The sequence below is a fragment of the Mya arenaria genome, chromosome 7 (assembly GCF_026914265.1).
Source record: "Mya arenaria isolate MELC-2E11 chromosome 7, ASM2691426v1".
NCBI classification, from domain to species: domain Eukaryota; kingdom Metazoa; phylum Mollusca; class Bivalvia; order Myida; family Myidae; genus Mya; species Mya arenaria.
The window spans coordinates 23,165,912-23,181,912 of record NC_069128.1 but is presented as its reverse complement, the minus strand read 5'-3'; the positions used below and the strand labels follow the sequence as shown (position 1 = coordinate 23,181,912).

At 41.0% G+C, this 16,001-nt stretch overlaps 1 protein-coding gene and 1 non-coding gene across 2 annotated transcripts in view; both read left to right on the top strand.

The window, feature by feature from the left end:
• Positions 1 to 6,548: 6,548 nt before the first annotated feature.
• Positions 6,549 to 6,625, top strand: Trnaq-cug (transfer RNA glutamine (anticodon CUG)). The gene has a single exon. It is a non-coding gene; the product is annotated as a tRNA-Gln (tRNA).
• Positions 6,626 to 13,028: 6,403 nt separating this feature from the next.
• The window catches only part of LOC128240683 (uncharacterized), a 35,700-nt gene continuing 32,727 nt past the window's right edge, over positions 13,029 to 16,001 (top strand). The window contains exon 1 of the mRNA XM_052957399.1: positions 13,029 to 13,179. The gene's annotated coding sequence lies outside the window, so the exon portion shown is untranslated. The remainder of the gene's footprint in view (positions 13,180 to 16,001) is intronic.

Here is a 16,001-nt window from a genome sequence, read left to right as displayed (position 1 = left end):
AGGTAATAAAGAGATAAGCTTAGTTTTATATACCGTAGATATTCAATCGCATGGAACTGTTATCTTTATTATGTTTAGTATTAGGTAACGCTGAATAAGCAAAATATTGCAGCTATTAGATAAGTTTTGAATTTTAACCATACACATACAGTGGTTATTATGATGAGCCATTTTTTTGTTGGTAAGGTTACAGTTCGTATTATTCTTATTTTTAATCTTCATAATATTATTTTTTTAAATATCCGTTCACTCATATTTGAATTGGAAACAAAGTTGTAAATTGTTAATACAAGTAAACAGAGGCCACCGGCCCAAAATACACAAAATTTACAAGACACATTGAATTGGAGTTGCAACATAAGTTTAAGTATTTATCATGTTTAACAGTTTGTCAAAGTAGATTGTTTACTTTATGTTTTTATTATCATTTTCAGTAGACATTAACGAGTAAAAATATTTAAATTATTTCCAGGTGAAAACAGTTAAGAAATTATTGTCTAAGAATAATATCAAATTCAGGATACTGAAAGAATGTATGATGTTCACAATCGATAACTGTTAAATTTTGATTTAGACAATATTTACAAAGTCCTTCATCTTGTGGAGTATTTTCATATCTACCTAATTCCATGTTTAGTTAATTGTTTGAAATCTGGGAATAGCAATCTTATACTGAAATAGAATTTCCGGATGTGGGTACATTTCTGTATTTAATAATGTTTTTTTTTGTGTTTAACCCTTGAGAAATTACTAACATCATTGTGCTAGTTTGGGACAAAACTTTCAATTAATAAATGCAGAAACCTAGGTTAGTATACTCTGCTGGTACATATTGAGTTGTACGGCAATACTTTCGTATAAACACTATTAGCATAATTTAACACAGACATAAAGCAAATTAAACAATTAATATATGATAGCTATTTTATGGATGAGAAGTCATTTTGTCAGAAAATTGTCAAACCAATAGCATTATATGGTGTGAGCTTTGGTGTAATATGTCTACGACAAATGCTAACTTAGTCAATAGGTTTCAACACTTGATTGTAAAAAAGAAACTGGGGTTTACAAAACTGACTAGATCTGATATATGTGAAGCGATAGTTGGCTTGCATAAACTTAGTTGTGACATTGAAATCAGAAAGCTTCTGTTTTTGCACAAACTCCTAAACATAAATGTCCACTGCATTTGCAGGAATCTGTTTATTTGTAGGTGTCTATTATATCAGTCACAGTTTGTAACTCACATGTATGGTTTTGTAACTGATATATGTTGAATTATAGACAGACAGACAGACAGAAAATTTATTCAAGTCTCACTTTTATACATTCATGGCATAAATACAGATAAAACATGCAATAATAATGTATAAAACCACTCCTCATGGAGTTATGAGAGACTATTTGCTCAATAAAAAACAATAAAATATATATAATATATATAATATACTTTAAAACATGCAATATAACTTAAAATATTCAGTAATAAAGATAAGGTGAGAATAATCATTATTGTACAAAACATGCAATAAAACATACAAACACTAAATTACTTGTTATACAGATACTGACGTCGGAGTTTTAGGATATCATGACAGGTTTTGGCACTGTGTTTAACGATAGTTTCATTTGAAAGAAGGAATGAAAGTTTTTCGTTATCCGATAATGAATTGAAATTATCATTAATATCAATAACTTTTAACAACAGTAAATGTCGTAGATTATAAAAAAGGACAATGTAATAAAACATGACATTCATCTTCTACTATGTTATGACAGTTAAAACCGGTTCTTTTTTCAACATGAGTGATTTCTAGCCGCCTGTTTCGAGTTTTAATGGCGCCACTCCACATCTAAATTTAGCTAACGCACTTCTGTAAAGGCGGGTAATAGATGGGCTCTGAACATAGTATTCTGTTTTATATGTTTGCTTAAAAGTTCTGTTTAGCCGCAGTTTGTTGCCTCCATTTATCTGTCGTATGCTTGTATTTACATTTATAACATTACGCCATTGATGGTGAATTTGGTCAAGCATAGTTGTATGACACTTATCTATTAATCTAAAGTGTTCAGATCTACGATTTTTAACGATTATATCTAAGTTATAGTCAGCTATATCTTTCACTTTATTCATTACAGTACGAGTCCAACACTTCTTATAACCAGATATTGCTTTAAATACAAAGTTATTCAGTCGATTACTGTCTATACTAGCTAATCGGACCCAATGGGAAATGACAACTTTCCATTGTTTAACAAGAGGTGGGGTCCATCCAATTCACAGCGGCGTTTGGTGTATATTTTCCTAATCCAAGGAAGAAGCGACTGGCTCTGTGCTGGACGGCATTGATGCAGGCGTATTCCCGTGTTCCCCATATCGCAGCACCGTAGCTGATGGTTGGCCAGACTACTGTGTCGTAAAGTTTCGTAAATACGTTAAATGGCATGCCTCCTATGGCTTTAAATTTTGATATAATAAGTCCAAGGACTCGTGTAGCTGACTGGGCAACGTATTTTGCAGTGATGTTAAACTGTGTTTTCTGTCTAGACGGATTTCTAAAGTGCATAACCATGCTCTTCTCAATATTAACGGTCATGTCGTTTGTGCAACACCATCGCGATAGTATGTCTAGCAAATATTGAAGATTGTTTTCATTTTCGGCAATTAACACTAAATCATCCGCATAAAATAGGTGACTTATTATCATGCCGTTAAATAAAACACCTTTATTTGAATGCTCAATCAGTTCGCTGCAATCATTTAAAAAAAAGTTGAACATTGTCGTGGAAACCAGACGGCCCTGTTTCAGGCCAGTGGATACGTCAAACCAATCGGTTGTGTAGTTGTTCACACGCACGGCACATTTGACCGATTTGGAAAACGACTTCAGAGCAGTCAACATTTTGCCGTGTATTCCGAAGTTCACTTCCAATCTAGCCCATAGCTTACTTCTATTAATCTGGTCATAGGGTGTGGAAAAGTCGACGTATGCAACAAAGGTATCCTTCTTTGTCTTCTTTCTAGCGTCGATTATACTAGTTAAAGTTGATAACTGGTCGATCGTACTTCTGTTTTTCCGAAAACCATTTTGAGTGTCAGATACTGCATTGTTTAGTTCGCTCCATTTAGTAAGTCTATCATTTAATACAGAGTAATATACTTTGTAAATTGCCGGTGTCACTGTAATTCCACGGTAGTTAACTGGGTCACGTTTATCTGAGTCTTTCTTTTTCAAGATTGGGGTAATAAGTCCGTATGTCCATGCTTTAGAAACAGCCCCTGTGTCAAAACAGACGTTAAATAAGGCATGTAAGTAGTACACAGTCAATTGATTGTTTAACATCTCGGCTGGTATACCGTCATTCCCGGGGGCTTTATTCTTGTTTAACGAGTTCGCAGCCTTGTCAATCTCCAAAATATGAATTCCATCGTTCAGTGAGTGAGTGTTCAAAGTGTTTTCATGTTATTTTGTATAACTACAGGCTCGTTATTAATATTTGGTACATTGTATAGCTTTTCAAAAGAGTTCTTCCATTTGTTTAAGACGTCTTGAGGTTATGTTGATACCGAACCGTCCGCTAGCAAGACTTCAATCGGAATAGATTTATTTCGCTCGGACCCGATACCAATCTTCCCTAAGTCTTTCCAAAAATCGCTCTTACTTGTGTTTTCACAAGCTTTTAATAATTTACTTTGTTCATCATGCCAGTGTGCCCTTTTCTCCGTTTAACATTTTTGTCAAATAGTTTTATTTTGTTTATAAATATTGCTTTTAATAAGTTTTTCTGAGATCTGATCTTACAGTTGAGCCATAATTTTTCGCTTACGCAAACACCCTTCCACTCAACGCTCAAATCCTCGTTCCACCAAAGTTTGTTAACTCGTTTATTTTTCGTGTTGTTTACATTGAGATTTATCTCCCTTGGGTTTAAGTGCGTCTTCATCTGCGAGGTAAGTATATCCAGAAATTCAGTATAAGAATTGTCAATATGTTCTTGTTTATCTCTGTCGGCCTCTAGCAGGTTTATCTTTTCCTTAAGAAGTTCATACATATCATGCTTGTTCATAAAAACTTCTGGAATATTCTGTCGGTCGTGTATTATCTTGCTTTTGTTTAACTTGCCATTAACAACACTTGTGTTAATACTATCAACATTCTTAAAATTTGTCATAGACAAAGTCCACTGTAACACTGAATGGTCGGGAATTGTAATTCGGTCTAGTGTGTTTATACCGGCGCTTTTTTTTTGTAAAAGATATGTTGCTCTTATTACGTAAAAATGTTCATAACGGTTTAACTGTTCGTATGGGACTAGGCAATAGTCGACAACTGCGCAACCCTTTGTTGAGATGCTTGTATAATCATTTTAAATACAATATCTGCCGTTTAAAATACATAAATTAGCACTAAGAAGAAAGTCCAAGAAAGCATCGCAATATGGCGATATGTGATAGTCAATTATATCTCTTTCCGGTATACAGTCAACTCCAGCGATGTAATCGTCGTTGTTTCCGACACGAATGTTAAAGTCTCCGACGATCGAAACTAATGAGTCCCTTTGATACTCCTTTACTTGTGAAAGAGGTGTTTCTAAGAATTCGTTAATTTGAATGTTGCGTGTTTAGTTTGCCGGGGGTAAGTAACACACACCGATTCGAAGTCGTTCTTTAGTTATTTTATTCGTTAATGATATCCATAAAATTCCTTCATGTTCATCATTTAACTTGTTCACAGTAAACGCATTTAAAAATGTATTCCGAATAAGAACACCGATGCCTCCACTTCCTTTTGGTGTCCTTCTGTGTAAATTAGTTCGATTATGTCCAATCCATGTATATCCTTCGACGTTTAAAATTTCATCGTTCTTTAAATGTGTTTCTGCTATACATACAATGTCAAGATTTAATTGATCAATATTTGATAATTTTCCGACATTTCATTCCGACTGAAACCGTTTGTGTTCCAAAACCCGCATGAAACCTAGTATTGACGGTAATTATTTCTGTGACGACCTTGGTAACCTTGGTTATATGTAAAAATGGTTTACAGACAACTGTTAACGATGTGATTGTTAATCCATCAAAGCTGCCATCAAAATCAAATTGGAAGAGCCACATTAAGACCTTAGTTTACATGTTTGAAGAGAGCAAATGGAACTCGCGTGCGCTTTGTGATGACAGATTTCAATATCTTAGGGTTCTTCACCCAAACGCCCGTCCATGTATAGTATACAGCGTGTTTTCACAGCGTAAACAGATATGTAATAAACACTATTGCAAGACATTGGTGCCGAAGTGTCAAACTCCAGCATAATATGTGCGATCAATGTTCTTTTCCAATGACAGATGTGCTAGTACATAGTGCACATGTATGCGTTGCGACATCGACATGACGCACGTCATTTATAAGTGACATTCATGTTTTGGGGACGAAAAACAATTATTCATGGATGTGACCATCGTAACAAAGTAGCAAATGTCAATAGCAATTCAAGTATAGCTTAAGAAATATGGAGAATGTTCATGTGTAGCAGTGTTGTGAACATATATATATATATATATATATATATATATATATATATATATATATATATATATATATAAAGTTGAATAGCTAGATAATTAGGTATAATATGGAAATGCGGGTGGTTAGTGATGACAACAGTTAAGATACGATCAAAACATCAAAACCACCATTGATTTAAAAAGTTTTTTTTTTCATTAATCGCCTGCACCACGAATTTACATAAATTTACAATAGTTGCTTTGTTTTTACTACTCACTAGTTTAGTAAATTTAAACTTGCTGGGTTTTACATAAAAATACTTTTTAATAGAAATTGATCGGAGGTCATCTAAGCGAGTACATCTTATAATAAAATGTAATTCATTCTCAATTTTATTATGAAGTATTTCTAAATGATTTGACAACAGTAATTTCAAAATGTTAAGAATGACAGGGTACCATGGCTTTTCTGTATTTGTGATTGTTGAAGCCGGACCCCTGTCCACGCAAACGTGTTTGGTTCTGTAAATGTAAAATGCCTTGCTCCATGCCTTTCTTTACATATTATAAAGAAAAAAGCAAGCGGTGTTGTTATATTCTGTATTTTCTTCTAATCATGACGTTGTTTTTAAAACGTTTTAGGCATATCTGAAACCATTGTCATACTTTTTAACGTACTAATAAGCACGTACAATCGCATCTTCATGTGTCACGTGTGTTTCATTAAGCACGCAGAAAAAGGTAAATTTGTTGACTGTCAAAGCATTGAACTACCCAGAATTGAGTATGGCAAATTAATACCAAGTTGTTATATTCATTTCATCACTGATAATACAAATCTCCCTTGGCCTCTCTATCCTACCTTTAGGGACACCATTCGTCTCGGGGAAAACCATATAAAGGCGGCACTATTCGTCTCGGGGAAAACCATATAAAGGCGGCACCATTCCTCTCGTCTCGGGGAAAACCATATAAAGGCGGCACCATTCGTCTTGGGGAAAACCGTATAAAGGCGGCACCATTCCTCCCGGGGAAAACCAGGGGTCCGCCCGGTTAGCTCAATCGGTAGAGCGTTGGACTCTGAATCGGACAACCCGGGTTCGATTCCCGGGCGGGCCAGGTCACTTCTGTTGTGATTGGTTATGAAATCCTTTCTACGACCATTCGCACTGTACCACTCCCCATGGCATGTACAGAAGTTGTCAGTTCCTTGCAGAGGTGAAAGCACCTAGTACTGGTTCTGCCCAGGATAGGTGTGCGGTGGTCGAACTGTCACTCTGGGACCCTTCAATGTGCTCACGCCGGGACCCGGAGTATAAACTACTAACACCACCACCGGGAAAAAACATATAAAGGCGGCACCATTCGTCTCGGCGAAAACCGTATAAAGGCGGCACCATTCGTCTCGGGGAAAACCGTATAAAGGCGGCACCATTCGTCTCGGGGAAAACCGTATAAAGGCGGCACCATTCGTCTAGGGGAAAACCATATAAAGGCGGCACCATTCGTCTCGGGGAAAACCGTATAAAGGCGGCACCATTCGTCTCGGGGAAAACCATATAAAGGCGGCACCATTCGTCTCGGGGAAAACCATATAAAGGCGGCACCCTGGGGGAAAACCATATAAAGGCGGCACCTTCACAGGATGTTTGGGATTCGATAGTGGGGGCGAGCAGGTACGTAGGCTGTTAAAGGTGGCGTCCAGCAGTGGAAAGATGTGTACTGTTGGAAAGGTAGAAAAGTTGTCCTAGATGATGGCTCATTGTATAATGGTGCAGCGCATGGTTACAGGTTGGAACAAACTAATAGCTATTTGCATATGAATACAATGCCGGTTTGTTGTTATAGGATTTCAGTGATCATATTAACGATAATGTATAATATTGTTATATAAATAGGTTCGGTTCTTGCTTGGACTTTGAATTGTTATTTTGATTTGCTTTCATGTGTTGAACCGTTATAATTAATTTTAAAGGTTTAAAAACAGAGAACATTTTGAAGTATGTTCAACATTTGAATAAAGAATTTTTTTTTAAGCGTACACAGCTAAACCAAGAGATCTGAGGTAATCAAAGATATGTTTCTTCTGAACACAATGCAGTTGAATGTCCCCGGTTCCCAGTAATTGTATGATATTTCCCATTTGGATATACACACATTCATTTGATGTATTACATTTTTTAGATTTTAAATTCATACGTTAGAATTAAATTTATAAGATGTGACGACTAAAGTGATTTATGATTACTCACAAATTTTAATCACAGTGTTTTTATATTGAATTAGATCGACGCACAATATTTTGCTTCAAAGATGATAGCTGATACAAAATGCTATCATAGTTGTCGAAATGGCATGGGTATTTGCCAGCCAGAACAGAATTGTTGTACCCAGAATAAAATTATTATATCTGAACTATAATTCTGTAAAAATGTGCAAAAAGCCCTTAATTCGAAATTGCCTTAATCGACAGCCCATATACACAAACATAATGCAGATATTGTTGGCGCCCTCCTGGAGGGGGCGACCTAAATGAATCGCATCTCTCGGGCTCGACATTAATAAATTTAATAAAAATCGTTAAAATTATCAAACATTTTTGTTAAAATTTTACGATGACATTTTTTGAAAAAAAATTAAGAACATTGTAAAGAAAAAAAAAATGTTTGTCGTTCCTTAGCACGTGTAAAAATAGCACACAAACAATTTACTGACAATTAAGTACGTCCCCTCTAACACCAACTCCTAAACGGCCGCACTTCCTGAGTACATCCCCTCTAACACCAACTCATAGACGGCCGCCTAACACCAACAAATAGACGACCGCACGCACTCAATAAGTCCCCTCTAACACCAACTCCTAGACGACCGCACCCACTCAGTACGTCCCCTCTAACACCAACTCCTAGACGACCGCACGCACTCAGAACGTCCCTTCTAACACCAACTCCTAGACGACCGCACGCACTCAGAACTTCCCATATAACGCCAACTCTTACACGAGGGCACGCACTCAGTACGTCCCTCTGACGCCAACTCATAGACGACCGCACGTACTCAGTACGTCTCCTCTAACACCAACTCCTAGACGATCGCACGCACTCAGTACGTCCCCTCTTACGCCAAATCCTAAACGACCGCACGCACTCAGTACGTCCCCTCTAACACCAACTCCTAGACGGCCACACGTCCTGAGTACGTCCCCTCTAACACCAACTCCTAGACGGTCGCACTTCCTGAGTACGTTCCCTTTAACACCAACTCCTAGACGGCCGCATTTCCTGAGTACGTCCGCTCTAATACCAGCTCCTAGACGGCCGCCTAACACCAACTCCTAGACGACCGCACGCACTCAGTACGTCCCCGCTAACACCAACTCCTAGACGGCCGCATGTCCTAAGTACGTCCCCACTAACGCCAGCTCCTAGACGGCCGCACGTCCTAAGTACGTACCCTCTAACGCCAACTCATAGACGGCCGCACGTCCTAAGTACGTTCCCTCTAACGCCAACTCCTAGACGACTGCACGTCCTTAGTACGTCCCCTCTAACGCCAACTCCTAGACGGCAGCACGTCCTGAGTACGTTCCCTCTAACGCCAACTCCTAGACGGGTGCATGTCCTGAATATGTCCCCTCTAACGTCAATGCCTAGACGGTCGCTCGTCCTTAGTACGTCCCCTCTAACGCCAACTCCTAGACGTCCGCGTGTCCTGAGTATGTCCCCTCTAACGTCAATTCCTAGACGGTCGCTCGTCCTGAGTACGTTCCCTCTAACGCCAACTCCTAGACGGACGCATGTCCTGAGTATGTCCCCTCTAACGTCAATTCCTAGACGGTCGCTCGTGCTTAGTACGTCCCCTCTAACGCCAACTCCTAGACGGCCGCATGTCCTGAGTACGTCCCCCTCTAAATCCAACTCCTAGAGGGCCGCACTTCCTGAGTACGTCCCCTCTAACGCCAATTCCTAGACGGCCGCATGTCCTAAGTACGTCCACTCTAACGCCAACTCCTAGACGACCGCAAGTCCTGTGAACGTTCCCTCTAACGGCAACTTCTACACGGCCGCACGTCCTGAGTAGGTCAATTCCTACACTGCCGCACGTCGTAAGTATGTCCCCTCTAACGCCAACTCCTAGACGACCGCACGTCCTAAGTAAGTCCCCTCTTACGCCAAACCCTTGATGTTCGCTCTTCCTAGGTTGCACCCCAAAGATGGACATTAGTGCTACTAGAAACAAACGTCATGTTATACCACCTATTTGTGTAGATTTAGTTCTAGTTACTGATTTAGGTGAATTTTGAAGAGATTTCTCATGTTTGCTGCTTTAAATCATGGGCGAGTCCTAAAAATAGTACAATCGTCTACAAGCAAGAAAATGATGCATACTTTTTTAGCATCAATTCGGCGCTAAAAAAGGACGAAAAAACATGCATGTGGGAAATTTGCTATTAACTTCAATGACAACATGTTAAGTACGTCCGAAAAACAGTGTTGTTGTTAAAAAAGTAACAATTGTATTTGTTTTTGCGCTTTAGTGCTATGAGTAAATTGAACGGGGATTAAAAAGACTTTACATTATGAGGGAATAATCTGGAATTTGTTATTTTAAATGGCATTTTCAAAAAAAAAGAAGACAATTAAGCTTCAAACTCCCTTTGTCGCTGCCTGCCAAGGGAGATTACTACGTAGAAGATCGAGATACATAAAGAAGATTGTTATATTACCGTGTAACCTTCATATATTTAGGGGAAAATTGGTATTTTAAATCAATATTTTCAGGAAACAATGGGCCGTTATAATTTAAGACATCGTTATCAATTAAAGTATACAGTTTTTAAACATCCTTTACTTCACAATTATTGTGCAACGTGAAAAATATCAAAAGCATTCTTCTACTATTGATAAACTTGTCCCTATTGGGACAATATCAAATCTAGTCAGCAGGGGGCCGACTAATAACTCATCTTATTCACAGCAAGCAGTTTATTTGTCAACATGCGTCACATTCCACCTCATGCGTTTCATTGTGTAACGCCATACCTTCCCAAACTTCATATCCGTCAGTCAATTGCGTAATATTGTGAAATTCAATGCCTGGTGCAGGGTCATTTCTATGCCCTTTCTATGAATATGAAAGAAGTGGTATACCAAGAAAAATACAGTAACGATCATTTGCGAAGCATTTACAGGTGCGGTGATGACAATGCACTTATATAAAGGATATTCAGTTAATGAAGGTATCCAGTCCATAGTTAATGTGGTTGCCAAGTATAAACCCATTTTATTAATTTCAATTTCTTCAAATTAACTGCAAATACCTAACATATTTTGGTTGATGCATGTTTTTAATGCATCACATAAAAAGCTAGCGGGTAAAAGATCCCCAGTTAATAAGCTCCACATGTCACACATTTTGTTTCCGAATCAGTAAACAGATCTTATGATTGTTTGATATGACGTGATTTGAGATCATCATGATAATTCATTGTTCGTTTTACAGTAGTCTCATTCTCACCATGCGGTGTATATTTGTCAAAGCACAGCACATTCTATACCGTTTTTTACTGTGTAATGCTCATATGCGTAAGCAAATTGCGTTAGGGGATATAATAATGGTACGCGCGAGTGCGCGTGTATGTGTGTGTGTGTGTGTGTGTGTGTGTGTGTGCGTGTGTTTGTGTCCGTGCGTGTATGTGTGTGTGTATGCGTGCGTGCGTGTGTCGCGCGCGCGTGTGTGCGCGCATGCGCGCGTGTGTGTGTTTGTGTTCCTGTGTGTGTGTGGAAAGGGGGGGGGGGCGGCGGAAGTATTGTCCGGAACATTTCTTGCAAAGTATTTGAGGTATTGACTTCAAACTTTTATATATATAAAACTCATTGAAGAAAAGTGCAGTGCAGAGGAACCGTAACTCTGGATACAGTTTTTATTTTAGTCATTGTCCTTTGTTTAGTTTCATGTTTTTTTTGTCTAGAGCATGACGTGACATTTTTTTGATGTATTCACTTCAAATTGTTTATACAGATGTACCTCATTCAGAAGAAGTGCAATGCATAGATCTAACTCTCGGTGCAGTATTTGTTCAGTTTAACTATCAACTATCATAATAGAACATCTCTGACGTTTTGAAATATCAGATATCAAACACCCGACTCCATTATCCTTATTTGAATCATTTAAACACAATAGGACCATTGCTTTATGTATAAAAAGTGCTTTTATGTACAACCTTGGTTTGTTTGCAAGGTGGGTAAGTTGAGTGCGCTGTTAAATCCCCCTATATTCCCCTATTTATTACAATGGGTCATCCTGGTAATCGCTTATTATACAATTTTGATGTGTATCTTGTTTTTTATGAATTGGGTACCCACGCAAAAAATGCATTTTCAGCAAATTTTGACAGAAGCCATAAATAATAATATCAAATTGCAGAAGTATAAAGGCCCATTGCAGCAGTATTAAGAAAATGAATAAAGAGACATACATATTTATCTTTTATTCGAAAGTTAACACATACAAGTCGAACCCCGTTCGCGCGAACTCCCTTGGCTCGAATTACTCGTTGGCTCGAACTAGAAGCAAATGTCTGATTCTTTATACTGAAGGTTAACTATCCCGCTTGTCTCGAATTTTTCGAGGCTCGAGTTATTTCCCTTGGAGTTCGAGGCAACGGGGTTCAACTTTATGTGTGAACTTTCGAATATTATCACCATATAGTCTTTAATTATCAATGTGATGATATAAACCTAAACAATAAAACAATAATCAGCCCGGTATCAGACTCAGAACTGCATGTCTATTTTATATACTCTTTTTGTCGATATGAGTGTTATAATTGACTTTTTTTTATTAAATTTGAAAATTCATGTTTTCGAATCGGATGTGACATACAAGATTCACAGTTGAACTAGGATTAAAACTATTATCAGGTTTTAACATAAAAATGACAACCAATAGTTTAGTTCACAGAACTGAACTATTTAAAACATATCAATTAAAGCATTCAAATAAGTAAAGCATAAAAACAAATTTGGAAACACGTTTCCAAGTGAGTTTATGCTATTTGTGTTTTAACAAATCCAAATGAAGCCATATTTACGTTAACTTTGAATATGGTACCTTACTATTATAATTTAGTTCCTGCATTTTGTAAACTGTGACTCACGTGACATGATCCATGATTATAAATAGTATTGATCTTATCTTATCTTATCTTATCTTATCTTATCTTATATTATACATAGAGGTTTGAGTCGTTTGGGCCCCTGCCTTGTGCATTTAAACAGTGTTTACTTTTGAATGTTTGACTACACGGCGATTCCTTGTGTTTCCATCGTGTTATTAAAACAATTTAGAATTAACATTGAAACAAAAGTTTGAATATTTCAGTCTTTATGCTTATTGAATAAGGTAACTCGGTCATCATTTCGTATACATAGCTAAGTATTTAGAGGCCGGATTCAACCATCTTGAAATCATGTTTTTATTAGTTAAGGCGAACACATACCACGACCAACTACAGAGTTGCACTTTAAAAACATATACGGGTATCTACCCGGAACTGGCGTAAATAGTGCGTATCAAAGACTTCTTATACATCAACTGTTCAAACCGTCTCACAGACTCGTGCGCGGCTGTGGAGTGACTTACACTAAATTTGGATTTGGAAATAATTCGTAAGATAAAATTCAATTTTTCAATTAAAAATTCAGATTTAGATTTTCTTTTAAAAAAATTTCTAGGGCATTGCAGGCATTATAACAGTTTGTATTATGCTTTTCGGTTTATAATAGAGATATATCAGATGAATATATCTTGATATTTTCACCGTTTCAAGCAATGAAAATATCAATTTGATTCAAAGGGGTCGGACTCAATGTGTTGCTATCTGACGCTACTCGGGGCAGGGGGAGCTCAAAGTGTTGCAATCTTACTCAGAATGCTACTCCGGGCGGGGGGGGGGGGGCTCAATGTGTTGCAATCTTACACAGAACGCTACTCCGGGCGGGGGGGGGGGCTCAAAGTGTTGCAATCTTACACAGAACGCTACTCCGGGCGGGGGGGGGGGGCTCAATGTGTTGCAATCTTACTCAGAACGCTACTCCGGGCGGGGGGGGGGGGGGCTCAATGTGTTGCAATCTTACACAGAACGCTACTCCGGGCGGGGGGGGGGCTCAAAGTGTTGCAATCTTACACAGAACGCTACTCCGGGCGGGCGGGGGGGGGGGCTCAATGTGTTGCAATCTTACTCAGAACGCTACTCCGGGCGGGGGGGGGGGCTCTAAGTCTTGCAATCTTACACAGAACGCTACTCCGGGCGGGGGGGGGCTCAATGTGTTGCAATCTTACACAGAACGCTACTCCGGGCGGGGGGGCTCAAAGTGTTGCAATCTTACTCAGAACGCTACTCCGGGCGGGGGGGCTCAATGTGTTGCAATCTTACTCAGAACGCTACTCCGGGCGGGGGGGGGGCTCAATGTGTTGCAATCTTACACAGAACGCTACTCCGGGCGGGGGGGGGCTCAATGTGTTGCAATCTTACACAGAACGCTACTCCGGGCGGGGGGGGGGCTCAATGTGTTGCAATCTTACACAGAACGCTACTCCGGGCGGGGGGGGGGGGTTAAAGTGTTGCAATCTTACTCAGAACGCTACTCCGGGCGGGGGGGGGAGCTCAATGTGTTGCAATCTTACACAGAACGCTACTCCGGGCGGGGGGGGGGGCTCAATGTGTTGCAATCTTACACAGAACGCTACTCCGGGCGGGGGGGGGGGGCTCAAAGTGTTGCAATCTTACTCAGAACGCTACTCCGGGCGGGGGGGGGGCTCAATGTGTTGCAATCTTACTCAGAACGCTACTCCGGGCGGGGGGGGGGGCTCAATGTGTTGCAATCTTACACAGAACGCTACTCCGGGCGGGGGGGGGGGCTCAATGTGTTGCAATCTTACAAAGAACGCTACTCCGGGCGGGGGGGGGGGGGGCTCAATGTGTTGCAATCTTACACAGAACGCTACTCCGGGCGGGGGGGGGGGGGGCTCAATGTGTTGCAATCTTACTCAGAACGCTACTCCGGGCGGGGGGGGGGGCTCAATGTGTTGCAATCTTACACAGAACGCTACTCCGGGCGGGGGGGGGCTCAATGTGTTGCAATCTTACAAAGAACGCTACTCCGGGCGGGGGGGGGGGCTCAATGTGTTGCAATCTTACACAGAACGCTACTCCGGGCGGGGGGGGGGGCTCAATGTGTTGCAATCTTACTCAGAACGCTACTCCGGGCGGGGGGGGGGCTCAATGTGTTGCAATCTTACACAGAACGCTACTCCGGGCGGGGGGGGGGGGCTCAATGTGTTGCAATCTTACACAGAACGCTACTCCGGGCGGGGGGGCTCAATGTGTTGCAATCTTACTCAGAACGCTACTCCGGGCGGGGTGGGGGCTCAATGTGTTGCAATCTTACTCAGAACGCTACTCCGGGCGGGGGGGGGGGCTTAAAGTGTTGCAATCTTACACAGAACGCTACTCCGGGCGGGGGGGGGGGGGCTCAATGTGTTGCAATCTTACTCAGAACGCTACTCCGGGCGGGGGGGGGGACTCAATGTGTTGCAATCTTACACAGAACGCTACTCCGGGCGGGGGGGGGGGGCTCAATGTGTTGCAATCTTACAAAGAACGCTACTCCGGGCGGGGGGGGGGGGCTCAAAGTGTTGCAATCTTACACAGAACGCTACTCCGGGCGGGGGGGGGGGGGGCTCAATGTGTTGCAATCTTACACAGAACGCTACTCCGGCGGGGGGGGGGCTCAATGTGTTTCAATCTTACTCAGAACTCTACTCCGGGCGGGGGGGGCTCAAAGTGTTGCAATCTTACACAGAACGCTACTCCGGGCGGGGGGGGGGCTCAATGTGTTGCAATCTTACTGAGAACGCTACTCCGGGCGGGGGGGGGCTCAAAGTGTTGCAATCTTACTCAGAACGCTACTCCGGGCGGGGGGGGGGGGCTCAATGTGTTGCAATCTTACACAGAACGCTACTCCGGGCGGGGGGGGGGGGGCTCAATGTGTTGCAATCTTACACAGAACGCTACTCCGGGCGGAGGGGGGAGGGGGATGAGGTGCTCAATGTTTTGCTATCTGACGCAGAAAGCTACTCCCGGGTGGGGGTAGCTCAATGTGTTGCAATCTGACACAGAACGCTACATCGGGCTGGGGGGAGGAAGGGTCAAGTGTTGCTATATGACACAGAACGTTACTACGTACTCCGGTGTGGGGAGAACTCAATGTTTTGTAATCTGTCACAGAAAGCTACTCCGAGGTGAGGGAGCTTAACGTGTTGCATCTGACACATAACGCTACTCCGGGGTGTGGGGGGAGGAGCTAAATGTGTTGCAATCTGACACAGAACGCTACTCCGGGGTGTGTGTGTGGGGGAGCTCAATGTGTTGCAATCTGACACAGAACGCTACTCCGGGCTGAGGGAGCTAAATGTGTTGCTATTTGAA